The 19,663-nt window shown below is 39.4% G+C and overlaps 1 protein-coding gene across 3 annotated transcripts in view; it reads right to left on the reverse strand.

Moving 5' to 3' along the window:
• Thrb (thyroid hormone receptor beta) overlaps positions 1–19,663 on the reverse strand; it is a 372,625-nt gene that overhangs the window by 35,292 nt on the left and 317,670 nt on the right. The window lies entirely within an intron of this gene.

Here is a 19,663-nt window from a genome sequence, read left to right on the forward strand (position 1 = left end):
AGGAACTGAACTGAGAAGGCCTCCCCACAAACAGGCTTCCTTCCTTCCTACCTCCGCAGTCAGCCCCGGTACTGTTGTATCCAGTTCTGATACTCAATGTCCACTGCCCTTTATTCCTGTATTATATCACTGTATAGGAAATATTTCACGAATTTTTATCAAATAGTCCAAGAAAATTGAAAGAGAACATATTTCTTTTTGAAAGTGAGATTCTTATAAACACACATCTTGGTGGAAAAATTTAAATTAAGCTGCTGTTATGAAATAACGCTACCTTTCTTGTTAATATCAGCTCTTTGGTAATAATGAAGGCATAGATTAGGGAGCAGGGAAGAAGGAAGACTCATCAGAAATGGGTGAGAATGACTTCTAATTTTGAGAGTCAGTTTGTGGCTTTTGGCTCACACAGTTGTATCATCTCCTGCATACTTTTTCTTTTTAATTTATTTATTTTTATGTGGTGCTGAGGATTGAACCCAGAGCTTCACACATGCTGTGCAAGCACTCTACCACTGTCATCTCCTGCATACTCCACAAAAACATGTACCTTTTAATCTAAAAAATCCATTCAGAATGGAATTCAAGGTTATAATTCTCAAAATGTAGGTCATCAAGTCTTCAGCTGTATATTGCATGAAGAGGAAGGGGCCGGATAGGTTTTTTTTAATCGGGAAAATATCACTGCTGTGATAAGCTGATCTCCTTGTCTATGTGCACCTTACAGAATGCCAAGAGCTTAGTGCCTTCCTGGTGCTCATGATGTGATCAGATTTGACATAGACTGTTCCATCATGTGTGCTTGTTTATCACAGGACTACTGTTGGGGTAAAGAGAAAGGTCAAGATGGTGCCTTAGAGGAAGGTTGCATTTCTAGTTGCTCTAGGAGTCAGGATTTAAGGAGTGGGAATACTGCTTCTCAGAGAGGTAGGTGAAAGAGGGAATTCACTGAAATTCAATATCAGATAGGATTCTCTGAGAGACTTAGAAATTTGAGTGCACTGAATAAAGAAACAAGAAAGAAAGAGTACATTGGACCCAAGGGGGTCTCAGCAGTGGCTCCATTTCACTGCAGAGGGGAGGGATAACACCTACAGAAATACAGTGCATAAATGTGATATGGGAAAACCTGTAGAACATAAAAACAGTCTGAATGTAGCTGAACCAGAGTCCACAGAGTGAGCTGGTGTCTGAAAAGTGCAGAGCGGGAGACATCTTGTCACTGTGGCCTTACTGCAGCCTCCTGCTGTGGGCATCCAAAGATTGCCATACTGTCCTGGCAATACCTACTCTTGGGCCTAGGGTGACCTAATAGAACGTGAATCCAACAGGCACGGGGAGGATTGTACCCAAAGGGGACTCAAGTCAGATAAACAGGGGCGTGCACCTCACTTTGCCTTCAAGTCTGGAGGCGCATCTGACCAGCTGAAAAAGTTTGGCAAAGTGTGAGAGACCCATGAGGCGTTGGCTGGCCCACCCTATGAGAATTCTTGGGAGGCTTGTCAGATCCAGATCCCCATCAGAGACCACATCTTTCTGGCTCGAAGGGTGTGTTGATGTAATCTCCAGAGAAGATACTACCCATCAAAGTCCCAAAGGTCTAACTAGAGCTAAGCCCCAACCAGGTCAGTCTGGACAAAAACTCCAATCAGCTGTGCTTCCTGTTCTGTTCTACGTTATACTGGTGAGAGGTGTTTCAACCAGCTTCAGTTTTGGGTCACTCCAGCTGGCAGCTCCGTGAGCAACACGGGAAGGGTCTAACAACCCCTAGTCCTTGCTCTCTCTCAGGGATACAGAGCCCAAAGTGAAACAGAATGCATGACAGCATAGGCAGTGACTGTCCACCTCAAGGGAGAAAATATTTTTAATTAAGAATTTTTCATATATATTTTGTGATTGGTGTGTATGTATGTATATAAACATTTGTTTCTTTTCCCCAATAGCCAAGTTTTCTTGTTCTCTTATTTACTTTTCTCCTCTACTATAGCCATCATTTGCTTCATCTCTTCTGCTTTGTTATCATTTTGAACATTATAAACTTTATTTTCATGTGGGGCTGAAGATTGAACCCAGGGCCCTGCACATGCTAGGCAAGTGCTCTATCGCTGAGCCACAACCTCTGAACTTTATTTTACTCTTCTAACACATTTTCTTTTCCCTTAAGACTATATTTGAGTAATATAATTCCTGCTCCTACCATTCATGTTGTTGCAGTTATTAGTACTGTGGGACACGTGTTGTTTATTGCCAAATCTAGTTTATAGCTATTTATTGTTTTTTGCAGTAATTAGTGATAGAGATATCACAAGAGATACTGGGTATTTATTTTAATGCTGTATGTTGTTTGTTTCCCCCCTCTCATGTGACATTCTGGGAGCCAACTAGGACCCTACAACTTCACAGGGTAGAGACTACTGCTGAACAAAACCCAGTGCACCTTGCTCCACAAACAAATTAACCATGCTCAACCATGCTCAAATTTCAGCAATGTTAATATAAGAGGCCAAACCCCCATACTAATGGCCAGGCCCCCCTCCTGATCATCCTATTCTTATGCCCAAAGTAGAATTAACAGAAAGGTTGTGTACACTACACTTTTGAGGGGTCTCATTCTAGATCACTTGACAACTGTACATTCTAAAGGATTATGGGAGTGAAGAAAAGCAATCATAGAACATGTCCTCCTGAATACAACTGCCAGATCTACAACAAGGACCTCACTGTTTTGAGACCTACAGGGAAAGTTCTGACACAGCATATCAAAATACACTAATCATCACCAAAGGACTAGCAGGGAAACTATACTATAAACCCACTTGGAAAAATTCACAACTTGATATTGCACAATACTTTGAGCTCTAAAGATCCACAGATGAGGGGCGGAGAGAAATTCATCCCAACATAGGAAAACGAAAAAAAAAACCAAGGTAACATGTTGCCTCCTAAAGTTCATAATTCACCAGCAATTGACTGCAAAGATATTGAAGTGGGTGAAATACCAGATAAAGAATGCTAAAGCATAATTATTAAAATGATCAGTGAATTTCAAGAGAACACAGAAAAACTGAATGAATTAAGCCAGTAAACGATCTGAATGATAAAATCAATAAGGATATAGCGATATTGAAAAAGAACCAATCTTGGAAATGAAAGACAATACATCAAATGTTGAGTTGAAAGTCTACTAAAGTAGACCATGCTAAGATAGAATCTCAGAGTTGGAAGACAAAGTGGCCAGCCCTGAACATTCAGATATGTATTAAAGAAAATAAGTAACCATACTGGAATATACAAGATCTCTGGGCCAACATTAAGAGACCAAATTTAAGAATCACTGGAATTGATGTGCGTTGTAAGATGCAAGCTAATGGCATGGATAACCTCTTCAGGGAAATAACAAATTTCCAAACCTTGAGAATAAGATGGACAACCAGATACAGGATTCAAAAAGAACCTCTCCATGACACATCATGATTAAAATCCCTGACATACAGAACAAGGATAGAATTTCAAGAGAAAAATGTCAGGTTGCGTTTAGAAGCAAGCCAATCAGAAGTAATTCAGATTTCTCAGCACAAATTCTGAAACCCAGGAGGACATAGAATGATGTGTTCCAAGTCCTGAAAGAAAATAACTGTCAAACAAGATTGCTATATCTAGAAAAACTATCCTTCAGAATCAAAGAAGAAATAAAAACTTTTCAAGATAGGCAGAAACGGTAAGAACTGATGACTACTAAGCCAGGACAGCAGAACTTAATGAACCCTTCAACGCACAAATGAGAAACGGGACCAAATTAAACATTAGAAATCAAATGGAAAGAATTAGTAAAAATATTTCTACAATAACATTGAATGTAAATGGTCTCAACTCTTCAATTAAAAACCAGGCTGGCAGAATGGATTAAAAAACAAGACCCAGCTATATGTAATTTGCAAGAGAGACACCTTATAAGACGGGAAGGGTCTAACAACCACGGACTGAAAATGAAACTCCTTCCATACAAAGGAAGCCTGGAAATAAGCAGCAGTAAGTTACTCTTGTATCCCACAAAGCAAATTTCAAGTCAAAATTAATCAAAAGAGACAAGGAAGGTCACTAATAATGGTAAAGGGACCCATCCCCAAAGAAGGTATGACATTAGGTGGGCTGGGGTTATAGCTCAGTGGTAGAGTGCTTGCCTTGCATGCGTGAGGCACTGGGTTCAATCCTCAGCACCACATAAATAAAAGGATGTCCAGCTATAACAATAGTAGATATTTATGACCCAAACATTGGTGAACCTAATTACATAAAATAGACACTACTGAACTTACTCAGACAGACCCCCGTACAATAATACTGGATAATTTTTGACAAACTTCTCACCAACACGCATGTCACCCAGGCATAAACTCATACTCTTCAGACCTCAAAGATATTATAAATCAAATGGACTTAACAGACACCCATAGAATATTTCATCGACAACAAGAGCCAAATTCACTATCTCAGCTGCTCATGGAATCTGTTCTAAAATAGGCCATATTAAAACCACACAACAACTCTTTTAGCAAATACAAAAAAATTGATATAATTCCTTGCATCTTATCATAATGGAATCAAATTATAAATCAGCACCAACCAACTCTAGAAACACATGGAGATTGAATAACACACTTTTCAATGATGAACGAGTGATATGAGAAATTAAAAAGTTCTTACATTCAAGTGAGAATAGTGATAAAACATCCAGAACCTCTGCGGTTCTAAGGGGAATGTATATAACTATGAATATTTTCATAAGAAAATCAGAAAGATTCCAAATAACGATGCATCTCAAGGCCTTGAAAAACGAGAGCAACCAATTCCAATCCTAGTAGAAGAAAGGAGATAATGGAGGAACTTTGGATTGGGCAAAGGGGAGGGTAGGAAAGATGGTGGAGATAGACATCATTACCCTAGGTACGTGTATGATTGCATGAATGGTGCATCTCTACACCATGTACAACCAGACAATTGAAGTGTTGGGCTCCATTTGTGTGCAATGAATTAAAATGCATTCTACTGTCATGTACAACTAAGTAGAACAAATTTAAAAAAACCCCAAAGAAATAGAGAATAAAAAAGCATTATAAAGAATCAATGAAATGAAGAGTTGGTTCTTTGGCTAAGTGCTTGTTAATCTTTTCAAACTAAACAAAAGAGACCCAAATTAAAGATGAAAAATGAGAAATGATCATAGAAATCCAGAGTCATTAGGCACTATTTTAAGAATTTACATTTCAATAAATTGGAAAACCTAGAAGGAATGGATACATTATTCTAGACACACATGACCTGTCAACATTGAATCTATGGGGCATGGAAAACCTAAACAGACCAATATCTAGCAATAATATGGAAGGCTTTTTATTACTGCTGCTAACAAAGAAAAGACCAGTACCAGATGGGTTTTGAGCTGAATTCTATCAGACCTATAAAGAAAAACTAATGCTGCACAAATAAATTCCATGAAACGGGAAGGGATGGACTACTTCCAAATTCATTCTGTAAAGCCAGTATCACCCTCGTACCCAAACCAGATAAGGACTCATCAAGGAAAGAAAACTACAGACCAATATCCCTAAATTCTTAGTAAAATATTAGCAAATCATATTCAACATTAAGTCAGTTTTTCTCTCAGGATTGCAAGGATGGTTTAACATGCAGAAATCAATAAATGTAATTTACTACCTAAATAGAATTAAGGACAAAAAAAAAATCAATAAATGCACGAAAATCCCCTGACAAACTTGAGCACCCATTCATGATAAAAATACTGAAACTAAGGATAGAAGGAACTAACTTCAACATTTTAAAGGCCATCTATGACAAGTCCAACACTATAGTGAATGGGGGGGGGGACTGAAAGCAGTTCCTTTAAAATCTGGAACAAAATTTAGGATATCCACTCCCACCAGCCTTATTCAATATAGTAAGAGAAATTTTAGCCAGAGCAATTAGGCAAGAGAAGGAAATAAAAGGGATAGAAGTAGGAAAAGAAGTCAAACTCTGACTGTCCCGCTACTCAGAAGATCCAAAAAGCTCCTCCAGAAGACTGCTAGAGCTAATAAACAGACTCAACAAAGATGATAGAAAATTTAATAACTTTTTTTAATACACCAATAATGATTCTGCCAAGAGAAATCAGGAAAACAATCCTATTCACAAATAGCCTCAAAACAGCAACAACCAAATAAGGGATAAATCTAACCAAGGAGGTAAAAGACCTCTACAATGAAAATGACACAAGGCAACCTCCCATTTTCCTGGATAAACAGAATTAATGGTTAAAAATGGCCAAATTGCCAAAAGCAATACATAGATTCAATGCAATCCACATCGAAATACCAATGACAATCTGCATAGATTAAGAGATAACTGTTCTAAACTTCATTTGGAAAAATAAGAGACCCAGAAGAGCCAAAGCAATTCTAAGCATTCCCGCCCCCCACACAGACAAAAAAAAAAAAAAAAAAAAAAATCAATGCTGGTAGCATTACAATACCTGACTTCAAATTATAGTGTATAGAAAAAAATATTGTGTGGTACTGGCATAAAAACAGACACATAAATCAACTGAGCAGAAGAGAAGACAGATCACCCCAAAGTTAAAAACATATGTTGGAGAAAAGATAGGCTTTTAAACAAATGGTGCTGGATAAACTGGTTATCCATAGCTCATCTTCCACAAATGAGAGAAATAATTGAAAAAGAGACTGGCTCTCTCTCATTCTGCACAAAATTCAACTCAAAATGGATTAAAGACCTAGGAATTAGACCAGAAACTATGCAACTCATAGTAGAAAATGAAGGGTCAGTATTCCAGCATATAGGCACAGTCTTTCTCAATAGATTTCTAAAGCTCAGGAAATAACACCAAGAATTAATAAATATGATGGCATCAATTAAAAAGCTTTTGCACAGCAAAGGAAACAATGTGAAGAGAGAACCTACATGATGGAAAGAAAATACTTGGTTATTCTTTTGACAGAGGATTAATATCCAAATTATATAAAGAGCTAAAAAAATACAAAAAGAAACAATTCACTTAATAGACAATTCTAAGAAATACAAATGGCCAACAAATTATGAAAAAAAAAAGTTCAACATCTTTAGCAATTAGGGAAATGCAAATCAAAACTACACTGAGATTTCATATAATTCCCATTAGAGTGGCAGCCAAGAATATAGACAATAATAAATGCTAGAGAAGATGTGGAGAAAGAGGCACACTTTTACAATTTATGATGGTAAATTAGCACTACCACTATGGAAATTGGTATGGAGATTCCTCAAAAGACTAGGAATGGAACTGCCATATGATCCAGCTGTACCACTCCTCAGTATTTATCCTAAGGAGTTAAAGTCAGCATACTACAGTGATACATGCACACCCATGTTTATAGCAACACAATTCACAACAGCCAAACTATGGAACCAGCCAAGGTGTCCATCAGTGGATGAATGGATAAAGAAAATATGGTGTGTATATTATATATATATATATACACACACACACAATGGAATTTTATCCAGCATTTAAAGAGAACAAAATCATGGCATTTGCTGTAAATGAATGGAGTTAGAGAATACTATGCTAAATGAAGTTAGCCAATACCCAAAACCAAAGGCCGAGTGTTTTCTTTGATACGATGCTGACTCATAAAGGGAATGGAGGGAGGGGGCATGGGAGGTTGGAAAGATGGTGGAATGAGATGGTCATCATGACCCTAAGTACATGTGTGAATACACGAATGGTGTAAATATATTTTGTATATACAATCAGATATGAAATATTGTGCTCTGTATGTGTAATATGAATTGTAATGCATTCTGCTGTCATATATAACAAATTATAATAAAGCAACTAGTTCCAGGGATCTGAGAAGAGAGTGGTACCAAGGACAGCGCATGGCTACTCAGCAGTCTCTGGAAACAGGAAGAATACCTATGTCAGGTAGGTACTGGTGACGGAGAAGATGATGAAGTCCTTAAGTCAGGGCCAGTGGGATAATGGAGTGGGGAGCAGTCTGACCTCAAGCTGAAGGCTTTTGAGGACTGGGAGCTGAGAAGGAAGATTTGATCTTGGCTGTGGAAAAAGTATTCATGGAGGGATGCAAGGTGATGATGTCCATTTCCACATGTGGGAAGTTAGCACCGCCATTCCTTCCCAAGCCCCAGGGATCTGACTTAGTTGTGCAAGGGACTCCCCATCAGCCTTCCTCCTAAGGAATGGAAGTGTGTGCTTTAGGATTTGGTTAGGGCATGAGGTGAGAACCTGGAGAATGTGCCTTTGACAAGATGGATGCCTACTCCTCAGGAAAGGGAAAAGTCAGTTCATTTTATGTCTGTTCTTAAAGTTGTTTTGAAAACTATTACTGCTGTTTACTTTCCTCCCATGTCTGTGGCTGAGAGTCACTTCATTTAACCTTTTGAATAGCAAATGTGTTAAATAAAATACATATATTTATTTAAAATGGTAGTATTTCTTTCTGAAGTGGTATTGTTACTAGTTTATGGGTGGCGGTGTCTAGATTAAAATGCTATCCTTACACCAGCATCCTCACAATTATGTACAGGTTGTTAAAAAAAAAAAACCCACTGTAGTTGTATTAACCATTAAAGTGTTACCTTTACTCACTTATTTTTTGGTACCAGGGGCACTCAACCCCTGAGCCACATCTCCAGCCCTTTTTAAAAATTTTGAGTCAGGGTCTCCCTACATTGCTTAGGGCATGGCTCAATTGCCAAGGCTGGCTTTGAACTTGTGACTCTCTTGCCTCAGTGTTCATGACTTAAAGAGATGATGTCTGTAATTCTCAACAGTTCTCTGGGTGAACTGATGGCATCTGTATTTAACTTAAATTCAACTAGAGGAGGGGAGGAAGACAGAGTATTGGAGGGGAAATAAAGGATGAGGGAAGGAGAACAGGGAGGACATAGTATGTCATCTTACATTCAAGTTTATAGCCAGCAGTGATTATGGAGTGGAATTCATGATCTTCCATGTCCTGCCTGCTTTTCCCTAGACTGGGTATGATTCTAGGGATGAGTACCTGTTTTTCATGTGATATCATTTTGGGGTATAGACTTTTGAATCTCTCCATCCCCAATTCCACCATGTAGCAATTGTTCTCTAAAAGAGGCCAAAGAAATTCTAATTAGAAATCCTATTTCTTTGGGGCTTAACTCTTCTTTTTAATCCAGTCCTCTTTGATGTGGGCCACTTCAAACATCTCCTGACTTACCATTTCATTTCCATTTCTAATGTCACATGGAGGCAACAGAATATGAAAGGAGAATGAATCTTGTCTTACAGATGCAATAAAAGCAGAATCAGGAAGTACAGTTTTCTGTAGAGTTTCTGCTTCAGTTATTTTTCTTTCTGCAAAACTAAAAATGTAGCTGTGCAATCCAAAGCAAAACTAAACAGACCAACACCCCATCTCCTTGGCCCAAGTGAAAACCAGAAAGTCCTTCTCCTGGACTGATAACTGAGTCCGATGCAAATGCTCTAGCAACTAACTTGTTGAAGGTTCTATGAAGATGGCATATAGAAGGGAATGCAGAGTCCTGTGTAGGAGAGTTGCCCAGTACAGACTCCTGGGAAGGATTCTCTTTAAATGGACAGAGGGTGACTGGCAAAGCTGCCTTTCAGGGTGGCCGGATACAAGCTGTTCCAGGACTTTGGAATGTAATTGGAATGTCTGTTGTTAATAGCCCGTAGACAGGAAGAGAGAATGGTGGGGGGACAGAGAGAGAGGGTAGGTAGGTTGGGAGATAGTGGAGATTTGTCAACTTTTAACTATGCTGGAACCCCAGCCACAAAAGAGAAGCACAATAACCTGACTGTCAATTCTTCATCTGATTCCCAAACTTACCATTTCTCCTTCCTCCAGAACGGATGCATGCAATTAGAGCTGGTGACCGACTCAAACGCAACAAATAACGATCATGCCACAAGACAGTAACTAAGTAGCTCATGCCTTGTGAGTGATTGGTTGGGTTCTGTTTGTCCCTAAAGTTTAAAAAATTGAAATTTTGTTTTCTCATCTTCCCCATGAAAAAAATCAGACAAATCCTATGTTTTGAATTTCAGTTCTCCTCGGTGTGAAAATGACATTGACCTAAATCTCCAGTCTCGAAGTTTAATTTTAAACATGATTAGTGAAGTGAAGTCTGACTTCAGACTTGGTTCATGTTTGCAGGGCTTCAGGAGTAAATGACAATTTTTTCCCTCCTTGGTTACAAATGAAAGAAACATAAACTCGAGGAAAACTAAATGTCACTCTAAAGTCTACCAATTAAGTAATCCCTGGTTTTGTATAAGCAAATATTCCCCCATGCTGGTAAGCCTACTACTCTCCTAGCTTTCCTTCCATGTGTACTTTTAATATATATATGTTTTTAAACAAGACGATTAGGAAGCTCTAATTAAAGTTTAGAGAATAAACCATTCAAAAAAAAAAAAAAAAACAGCTGCATTACTGAAGATTCATAGAGCTACTGTGACGGCAACAAAGGAATTATGACTTTCATGAAATAGATGAAAATCCAATTGAAAATGAGGCCTGCCCCCACTGAACACCTGTTTATAGTCTTAATTTTGTCTTAACGAGACACTACTTATATCTTCCAACAATAAAAATCAATAGTGGATCGATATGGATAAACATGTTGGGTACAACCTTTTGTCCTAAGAGACAGTTAACAGCTGGGTTTAGTTTTACTGGGATTTACTTGAAGACTTGTAACAGTAAATAATGGTGCATTTAAGACTACTTGCCTGCTTTGATTTACTGAGTCTGGCAGGTGGCAGTGGCCTTTCGATGGCATATGGCTTTGAGAAATTACATCAATATATGCATATGATGCGTCTTTTCCTCTGGTTCATGCATCAAATTAATTAGTAAAGAATCCCTGGCTTCGTATTTTATAAGCAACTTTTCCCCAGTGCTGCTTGAAGAAAAATATAATGAAAAAAAAAAAAAAAAAAAAAAAGGGAAAAGAGACCAGAAAGTTCTGCAGGAATTTTTAAGAATAGTAGAATCTGCAGCTAGACAGATACCACTGTCTTATTCTGATCCTGCAACATTACTAAAGGTACAACCTGTCATGTTTAATGAGGCAATGTTAATTTCTTCTTTTCAAAGGTATATTACTATGACGTTAAATGAAAAAAAGCACACAATCTGTCTCAAATGTCCCCGTTAGGGAACTTTCATGGCATGTCCCCTGGCAATAAATGGGAAATTTTGATGCCCTTCAAGAGGATGCAGAACTTAAACTATAGAAGAACAACACTAAATGTTTAATGCTATGATCCCTTTCGTAATTCATATCTGGAAGTTGTAGAATAGCACTCTAGCTAGTAAAAAGTTAACAGGGATTTTAGTTTTTAAATGACTTGTTTTCATAGCTGGCTACTTTTAATTACAGAGTCACATTAAGAAAAGCAAATGATAATTTTCATAGGAACCACAAATAAAGCACATTATTTAAAGTTTAGTTTCACAGAGAAATTGTGGTTCCCTAAGCAATGTCTTATAGGTCATAATCAGAAAGAAACAAGTTCTGGCATCTCCATACTAGAATTTAAACTTTTTTTTTTTTTTAAGCACTTCTTGAGAAATTACATCAATAGTTCCAGTAGTAGTACCCATTTGCTTTTATTTTTGTTAATGCAAGAAATGTTCTATGGATAGAAAATTAAGATAAAGGGATATTGCCCTTATTTTAACATTGGATATTCTAAAGGATATTTCACTTGCTTTTATATAGCAAGTTCATTGGAGTTGATTGCAGACATGTTATACTTTACCCACACGCTGTGTCCTTAAAGTTTATCTATTACTGTTGGAGTTTTACATTGTTCCTGTTTGTGGTCACAAATAGATTTTCTACAGTTTACATGGAAAAATTTAAATCTGTGAAAATGAATATTTACAAAGTGTCACCTACCAACTGATAGTACTATAAAAAAATTCACTATTTTACTGCTTACCAAAAATAAACTTTTACTCTAAGAAAAAGTCTAGTGAATTTTTTGGTCTGAACTTGAACCGGTGAGAATGTTCCCAGCTCAAACACTACCACACCTAGCCAGCAAGGGAAGATTTCACGTATTTTTTTTTTTTTTAAGCAAAGAAAGCAGTAATATTTTGGGATGTACATACATTTGTCCTCACATGCCAAACACAGCCCAGAAAACCAACCTATCCTGCTTTTATACATGAAGAAAGAAAATGCTTGGAAATCTTAGTGTTCTCAGAGTCCTTCAATCACCTAGCAACATCTCTCTCTGCTGCTTTTTCATTTCGAATATTCGCCGTTCAAATCCAAAGATTTGAAGAAGCCAGACACAAAACTAACTTTTAAAACGAAACGGAAACAAACACCGAAACTTTGAACAAATGGAAGCAAAAAGGTCCCTACCTTTTTTTTGAGAGTACGATGGCGACTTCGCTTGAGAAAAAGTAGGCTTTTCTTCAGGGAAATATTCAGGTTGGCTGTATTGATTCAGGGCCATGTCCAAGTCAGAGTCCTTGCTTTTCAACATGTTTCCAGGGTAACTACAGGTATAAGGCTGATTCAGTGCCCAGGCCTGTTCCATATATCTGTTGTTACTGGGCACAGCCTGAACATCACAACCACTGTAACCCGGACTATCTTCAAAATACGTGAAATAGTCAGTGGGCTGCATGTAGCAATTGCTGCCGGCAGCCGGGTGCACTTCATATATTTCTTGCATACAGTAGTTCATTTTGTGATCCTGGTTCGGTTTCTACTTTACATATACACACACTCTACGCATGCATTCACCAAACCCATACACCCCGAGAGCCGGGCATATACGCCAAGAAGCAAACATACATACACATGAAATGAGAAGGGGAGATGAATAAACACCACCAACCAACACAGCAACCCAGCCTGCTGTACTTTGGAACAGCACCTGAAGTGCTAAAATCCTATTTAGACGGAGGTGTCTTTGGAGCTCTCCTGCCATTCAAACATATTGGAAAGCAGATTTATCACTATACAGGTCTTAAGCTGGGCATGCAGCTAATTCCTGGGGAAGGTGGCAGGCAGGTAGGAGTGACCTCCACCCAGATAGGGGAGTGACAGCAAGAATGTGCCTGTTGCTCTCAAGCCGGGAAGATTCATTTTATACACGGTTTTAACCCCGTTCAACATGATTAGAAAATGATTACTCATTGTTATGTCATTATGACAGAATGACAACTTAAGCATGAAATAGTATAAAGACATCTTAGAGAATATCCTCGAATACACAGACAATCCTAAAATCAATAATCTAGTTCATTAGCATGGACCAGAGAAAATCCAGTAGTAATGAGCCCGACAACTGACTCCAACACATTAATCTGGTTGTACCAACATTAGTGGTCGAATCTGTTGTTGAGTGTTACTGATTGGCTTTTACTGGCAGGATCCACTATTTTCCCATGACACACAGGTCCCACTGGTTTTTAAAACGTGCCAAGGAAGGCCACATTTGCAAATGGTGTTGGACGCTGTGCATTCTGTCCTGTTCCATGCACCTGATCATCTTTTATGTCATTCGTACTAATCTATGCGAGACCAGCAACTTAACTGTCTTTGTACTTTGTTTATAAGGATGTGAGAGAAAGTATAGCCATCCTCCTGTTCTGTTTGTGCTCAACAAAACTCTGATCATTAGTAGTCAGAAAATTTTAATACACCTGTTTTATTTCCATCCAAATCTGCTTTTGAAATTATTTTCAAGCTTTAATGCGATTTAAGTATATTCACGCACACATTGGTATTTGAAGATGATGATTTAAGAGAGAAAAGTGTTCTCTGGAAGAATAGTCATATCTTTGAACTGAGAAGTTAACAAATATCAAATTGGATTGCAAATGCTCCCCAAAGTGATTACTAATGGCATCTTCTCCCTGTGGAAGGTGGCCAGTGTATGTGTCCATATCCATGTGTTGTTCTACCTCATATGTCAGTAAGAGCTGAAGCTGCTTTCTGTTAAGCTAGGAGCGCCTTAGACACACTGCTGAGCTGGCCTCAGCTTACATTTGGGTCTCTGCTGGTCCATCAATATGTGACCTTGTTGGTATTTCACTCCTGAGGGGCCACAGACAATGCCACACTATAATACTTCACAATGAGATCTTTGCTTTGAATCTGTAGCTCCAGCCATCAGTTGCAACATGGAATTCTGCAGCAAGGGCATACAGGAGAAAGGAGGGAGTAAAAATCATTGGACAGCGGGGTTTGGAGGCTCATACCTGTAATCCAGTGGTTTGGGAGGCTGAGGCAAGAGGATCACGTGTTGAAGGCCAGCCTCAGCAACTTAGTAAGGCCCTAAGCAAATTAACGAGACCCTGTCTCAAAATAAAAAGAAAGGGCTAGGGATATGGCTTAGCGATTGAGCACCTCTAGGTTCAATCCCTGGTAACCCCCTACTTCCCCCCCCAAAATTGACAAACTATGTGGTGACTGTTAAATTTAAAGCAGGGATGGTGGTACTAAAACAAAAACCACACACAGTTCCTACCACTAAATAGCTTAATAGTAGGTGTTAAATATACAAATCAGTGGTCACCATGTAGTCTTTGCTGACATTTTCACAAATAAATAAAAAGCAAAATATGAATTAAAATGAGAAAAACCCCGAGGCAGATCCCCAGGACTCCCCAGAAAACTGCAACTGAATTACAAAACAAGTAAAGGAATGTTCATGTTTGAACCTGGAAAATGAATTGCAACACCCTAGACAGCATTACAGTTTCCATAGGTATAGAGAACACAACTAGCATCTCAATAGTGTTTTTACACTCTGATTACTCTTAAAACAAATAAAGGATTTATTTGCAAGTGTTTTTAAGAACACATACACATAACATCACAATTAACATTTTCTCCCAACTGAAAATGTCAAAACATTTTATTGGAAGCAATGACTATTTTCTGCAAACCCGAGGAAAAAGGATCCAGGCCTTATGTTTTTTGTCTGATCTCATTTATTTATCTCAAATTTCTCAAAACTAATCTGAAAATTAACCTTTCAATAAAGCAGTTTTCTTTCCTGGCAACTATACATGATCCACGGCCTCTTTTTCTGGTTGGGAGCCGTGTGCTGGCTCCATCTGATTTTGCAGTTTTGCCCAGTGCGTTTCCTGGCTTCCTCTCTCCTTCACTGAAGGCACAAATCCAAGCCATGTCTTGCTTTTCACCAGTAACAATATCAACTCAAGCCAGAGTCTCGACTTTCATTCCAAAAGAACGCTTAAAAACAAATTTCAGAAGTCACTAAATGTGCTTGGAAAACCCAACGTTGCCGGGTGTGGTGGCGCACGCCTGTGATCCCAGAGGCACGGGAGGCCGTGGCAGGAGGATCACAAGTTCAAAGGCAGCCTCAGCAGCTTAGGGAGGCCCTAAGAAACTTTGTGAGATCCTGTCTCAAAATTTAAAAAGGGCTGGGGATGTGGCTCAGTGGTTCAACACCCTGAGCTCAATCCCCATTAGAAAAAAAAACAAAACAAAAAAAATCCAGTGTTATTCACCCTAGAACTGGATATACATATTGCAGTTTAAAAAAAAAAGTTCCTGAGCAACTTTATTCCTCTCATTTTCTGCTAAATGTTTGAAATACCCACAAGAGTCAACAGCATTTTTATTGAACTGAACAAAACAACTGAATTCACCCAGAAATCTTTAACTAGGAAAAGAGCACTAATGTCCTCACTCCCCCTATCTTTTAGAGAGAACAATAGCAAATGGGACTGTTCTTTACTTGCACAGAAGGCAGGAAACTCTGCTGCTTGCTGAAAACTGAGCCGAGCACTCAGGGGCTCTCGGGCACGGCCCCTCCCATCCTGATGGCAGCCATCACATCTGTCACCGGAGATCGATCTGCACCCTTCTAAGTCGATAAAGCAATCCGAACATATTATGTGTCACAAATAAGGTGAGCTTCAGTAAGATGTTTCTTATTTCCCTGACTGCTCTAATTTACTTACTTAAAGAGAAGCTTAGAGTTATTTGACCCACAGTGCATCAAACTGCCTTAAATAAACTCAGGAGGGCCTTAAATAATTCTCATTGGAAGCCTTTCAATCAATCTATCATTTATTATATAAATGCACCTTTTTCTATGGCTGGAAGGAAGTAGCTTCAAAGGATAAGACCAACTACCTCTGTGTGGGAAAGCAATGTAGGTAAGCAAAAAGTCCTCAAGATCTCTGAAGGAGGAAAATTGTTTTCTCTATTTTGAACTGTGTAGGTTCTCAAATACAATTGCATGTCATATTTCACCTGACAAAACTTTTCAAAACACTGATACCCAGGTGTCACCTTCAGAAAGTCTGAATTAATCACTAGGGGGTGAAACCTGAGTGTCAAGATTTTTAAAGTTCCCCTGATTTATGTTGCCCAGTCAGCGAAATTTGAGCATGATGGTTCTGCTGGGTGAATGACCCCAGCCTCTTCCACCATGGACCAGGGGGGCATCCTGCCGAGCACTCACAGGGGCTCTGATTCCTTTTTCTTCTTTTGCAGTTTCACTACATATTTTCTTAAATTCTTACTCTACCTGCCCTTGAGTTACTCAGTCAAGACAGTTCAGGAAAGAACTGACCGAGAACAACTAAGGACGTGGGAACAGGACAGGCATCTTCTCAGGGGTCAAGGACGGCTTCACAGAAGAGGCGGCTTGGGATATAGGACTCCAACACTGGGGGCCTGAGAAACGAGATGACTGAGCTGTAGATATGTCTTAGAGTGCTACCAACTACAAGAAGGCACAAGAAAGGAATCAGTAGGGCAACTGGTCAGAAACTTCTAGCTTCTGAATGTTCTTACTTTCCACTTTAGTCATGGACTCTCTAATTTTAGCTAGGCACACGGCCCCTGGGAAAAAACTATATTTGCCAGTCTCCCTTGTACCTGGAAGTGTCCGTGTGAATAAATTCTGGCCAATGAGATACAATGAAGGGAGTGGTATATGGTAGTTTCTAGGAAACTTAAAAGCCAGTTTTTTTTTTTTTTTTTTAAACAACTAGTACATGCCATTTACTTCTGGTTCTAACTGCTGCCTGCAATGTGAAGATGATGGTTGGAGCCCCAATCACTGTTTTGGTCTGTGAGGATGAGGGTCATACTCTAGGGATGCTGGACAAATGTCTAGGCTGCGGAAGTCCACAGCACTGCCATACTAGACCTGGAATGCCAAGCTCGGGACATTTTCCCTCAAGAAGAAATCTTATGTCACAGGTTTTGTTTTGTAAAACAGATAAGAGTGCCTATGGTATTTGTGAAATACCCGTCTTATTTGTAAAGTAGGGATAAAACAGTATCCACCTTATTGTGAAGATTAATGGAATAAACATAGTAAAGCACTTACAATAGTGACATGGCATAGTAGGTGACACAATTATACGTACATAGTAATTATCATTACTGAAGTGTTTTAGCCTGTCTTGGATGTGTGTGCTCTCCTCAGCCTGGGGCAGAGGTCAGCAAACTTTGACCTGTCGGCCAAATATGGCCCACCACTTGTTTTGTAAATAAAGTTTTATTGGAATGCATCTATGCTCAATTGTTTATATACAGTCTATGGCAGCCTTTGCACTACAGCGGCAGAGATGAGTGGTTTTGAGTGACACCTATAGCTGAAAATATTTACTGTCTGGAACTTTAGAAAGTTTGCCAGTGTTTCCCCTAGGTCATCCTCACCCTGTTTTGCAGCTTTAAATAACAGTTATCTGCAGATGACATCCAAGTGTAACTCCATCCGGGATGTTTCCTGTGACACCAGAACCTTATGCCCACCTCACCTGGCCATCTCCATTTGCATACCCAGGAGGCACCGCCCAGTTAATTATTTCTGAAATCTGTTCCTCGTAATCTTCTACCTCAGTAGAAGCATCCAGATAGGAGCTTAAGCAAATACCTACGGAGCCCTCCCTGGCTCCTCCTTCCTCCACCACCTTCCTCAAATCCATTAGTAAGTGCACTGGTTCTTCCCCCAGATTACAGTTCCCATTCCACCGTTTCTCCATCTCTGCTGCCACTGCAGCCCAAACTGCCATCATCTCCGGACAGGGCTTCCCAAATGCTCTCTGCACTGGCCTTGCCTCTCTAGTTCTTTCTTTTTTTTTCTTTATAGCTGGGACTGAACCCAGGGGCATTTAACCACTGAGGCCACCTCCCCAGCCCCATTTTGTATTTTATTTAGAGACAGGGTCTTGCTGAGTTGCCGAGGCTGGCTTTGAACCTGTGATCCTCCTGCCTCAACCTCCTGAGCCGCTGGGGTTACAGGCATGTGGCAAGTACTTTTATTGATCAGCAACTGAAGACTTATGTTTTAAAAACTGCAGATCAGGTTTTATCTCGTCCCTGTTTAAAAACCTCCAGTGGATTCTCATGGCCTTTAGGATAAAACCCACATTCTTTACTAAAAGGTGGTCCTTCCCCACTTCCCACCAACACCCTCCTCCTCTCGCACACTCGACTCCGGCCAAAACAGTGTCCTTGTCATTCTGGGAACACTTCGAGCTCTTCCCTGCCTCAAGGACACTTCACATGTTTTTCTGTCTGAAATGTCCCTTTCTTGGGCTCTTTGCAGAACAGAGCCTTCTCAGCCATCAAGACTGAGCTTAAATGTCACTTTCTCTGCATTTCAGGAGCCTCTTGATTCCATTATAGGACTGAAGGTCTGTGACACATTATATAACAACATATAATAATATTTGCTTTCACAGAAAAAATATGGAGGACTCTCAGTGCACCAGGAACCAAGATCTGTGTGCTTTTTTTTTTTTTTTTTTTAAAGGACAGCATTTTACATATTTATTGCAAAGAACCGTCTTAAGCTTGGAGAGTTCCTGAGAGACATCTATGTCTAAAGCCCATCCAGTTTGCACTTATATATACTTTTGGCACCAGAGACAGACCCATTTATTAGCCCTACCTCAGTTGGGATTATGAATTGCTATCATCATTGCCAATCATCTTTTTCCCCCACCCCCAAAGTTATTAAAAAAGGCCAAAAGATTTCCTGTCCTCCGAAAGAACTATCCAAATTGAGGAAAGTTTCCTTTATAAAGGGGAAAGAGATCCAAGTCTTATCATCTGAGTGTTCAAAGTTATCCAAATGCTAGGTAATATATTTTGGGATAATCTGTAGGGGTATATGATACTTTTTGAGCATGTTCTTTTGGTCTTTTGATGTCTGGAAACTCAGCCTTATTGCTTTACAAAGTGAATACTCCAAATGATCCAGCTGCAGAGATGTCAGGAGGGGCAAGCTCTTGGCACTCTGAAACCACTATCTTAAAGTCATCCAATACAGCTGGGCGCAGTGGGGCACACCTGTTATCCCAGCAGCTTGGGAGGCTGAGGCAGGAGAATTGTGAGTTCAAAGCCAGCCTCAGCAACTTTGTAAGGCCCTAAGCAACCCAGGGAGACCCTGTCTCTAAATAAAATATAAAAAAGGGCTGGGGATGTGGCTCAGTGGTTAAGTGTGCCTGGGTTCAATCCCTACTACCAAAGTCACCTGTCACCCGACACATGGGAAATTGATGTCGGCTGAGACCTCTCCTAGGCTTCCCAGAATCCTACAATATTATAACTGGAACTCCTG

Source organism: Marmota flaviventris, chromosome 1 (genome assembly GCF_047511675.1).
Source record: "Marmota flaviventris isolate mMarFla1 chromosome 1, mMarFla1.hap1, whole genome shotgun sequence".
Classification (NCBI taxonomy): Eukaryota; Metazoa; Chordata; class Mammalia; order Rodentia; family Sciuridae; genus Marmota; species Marmota flaviventris.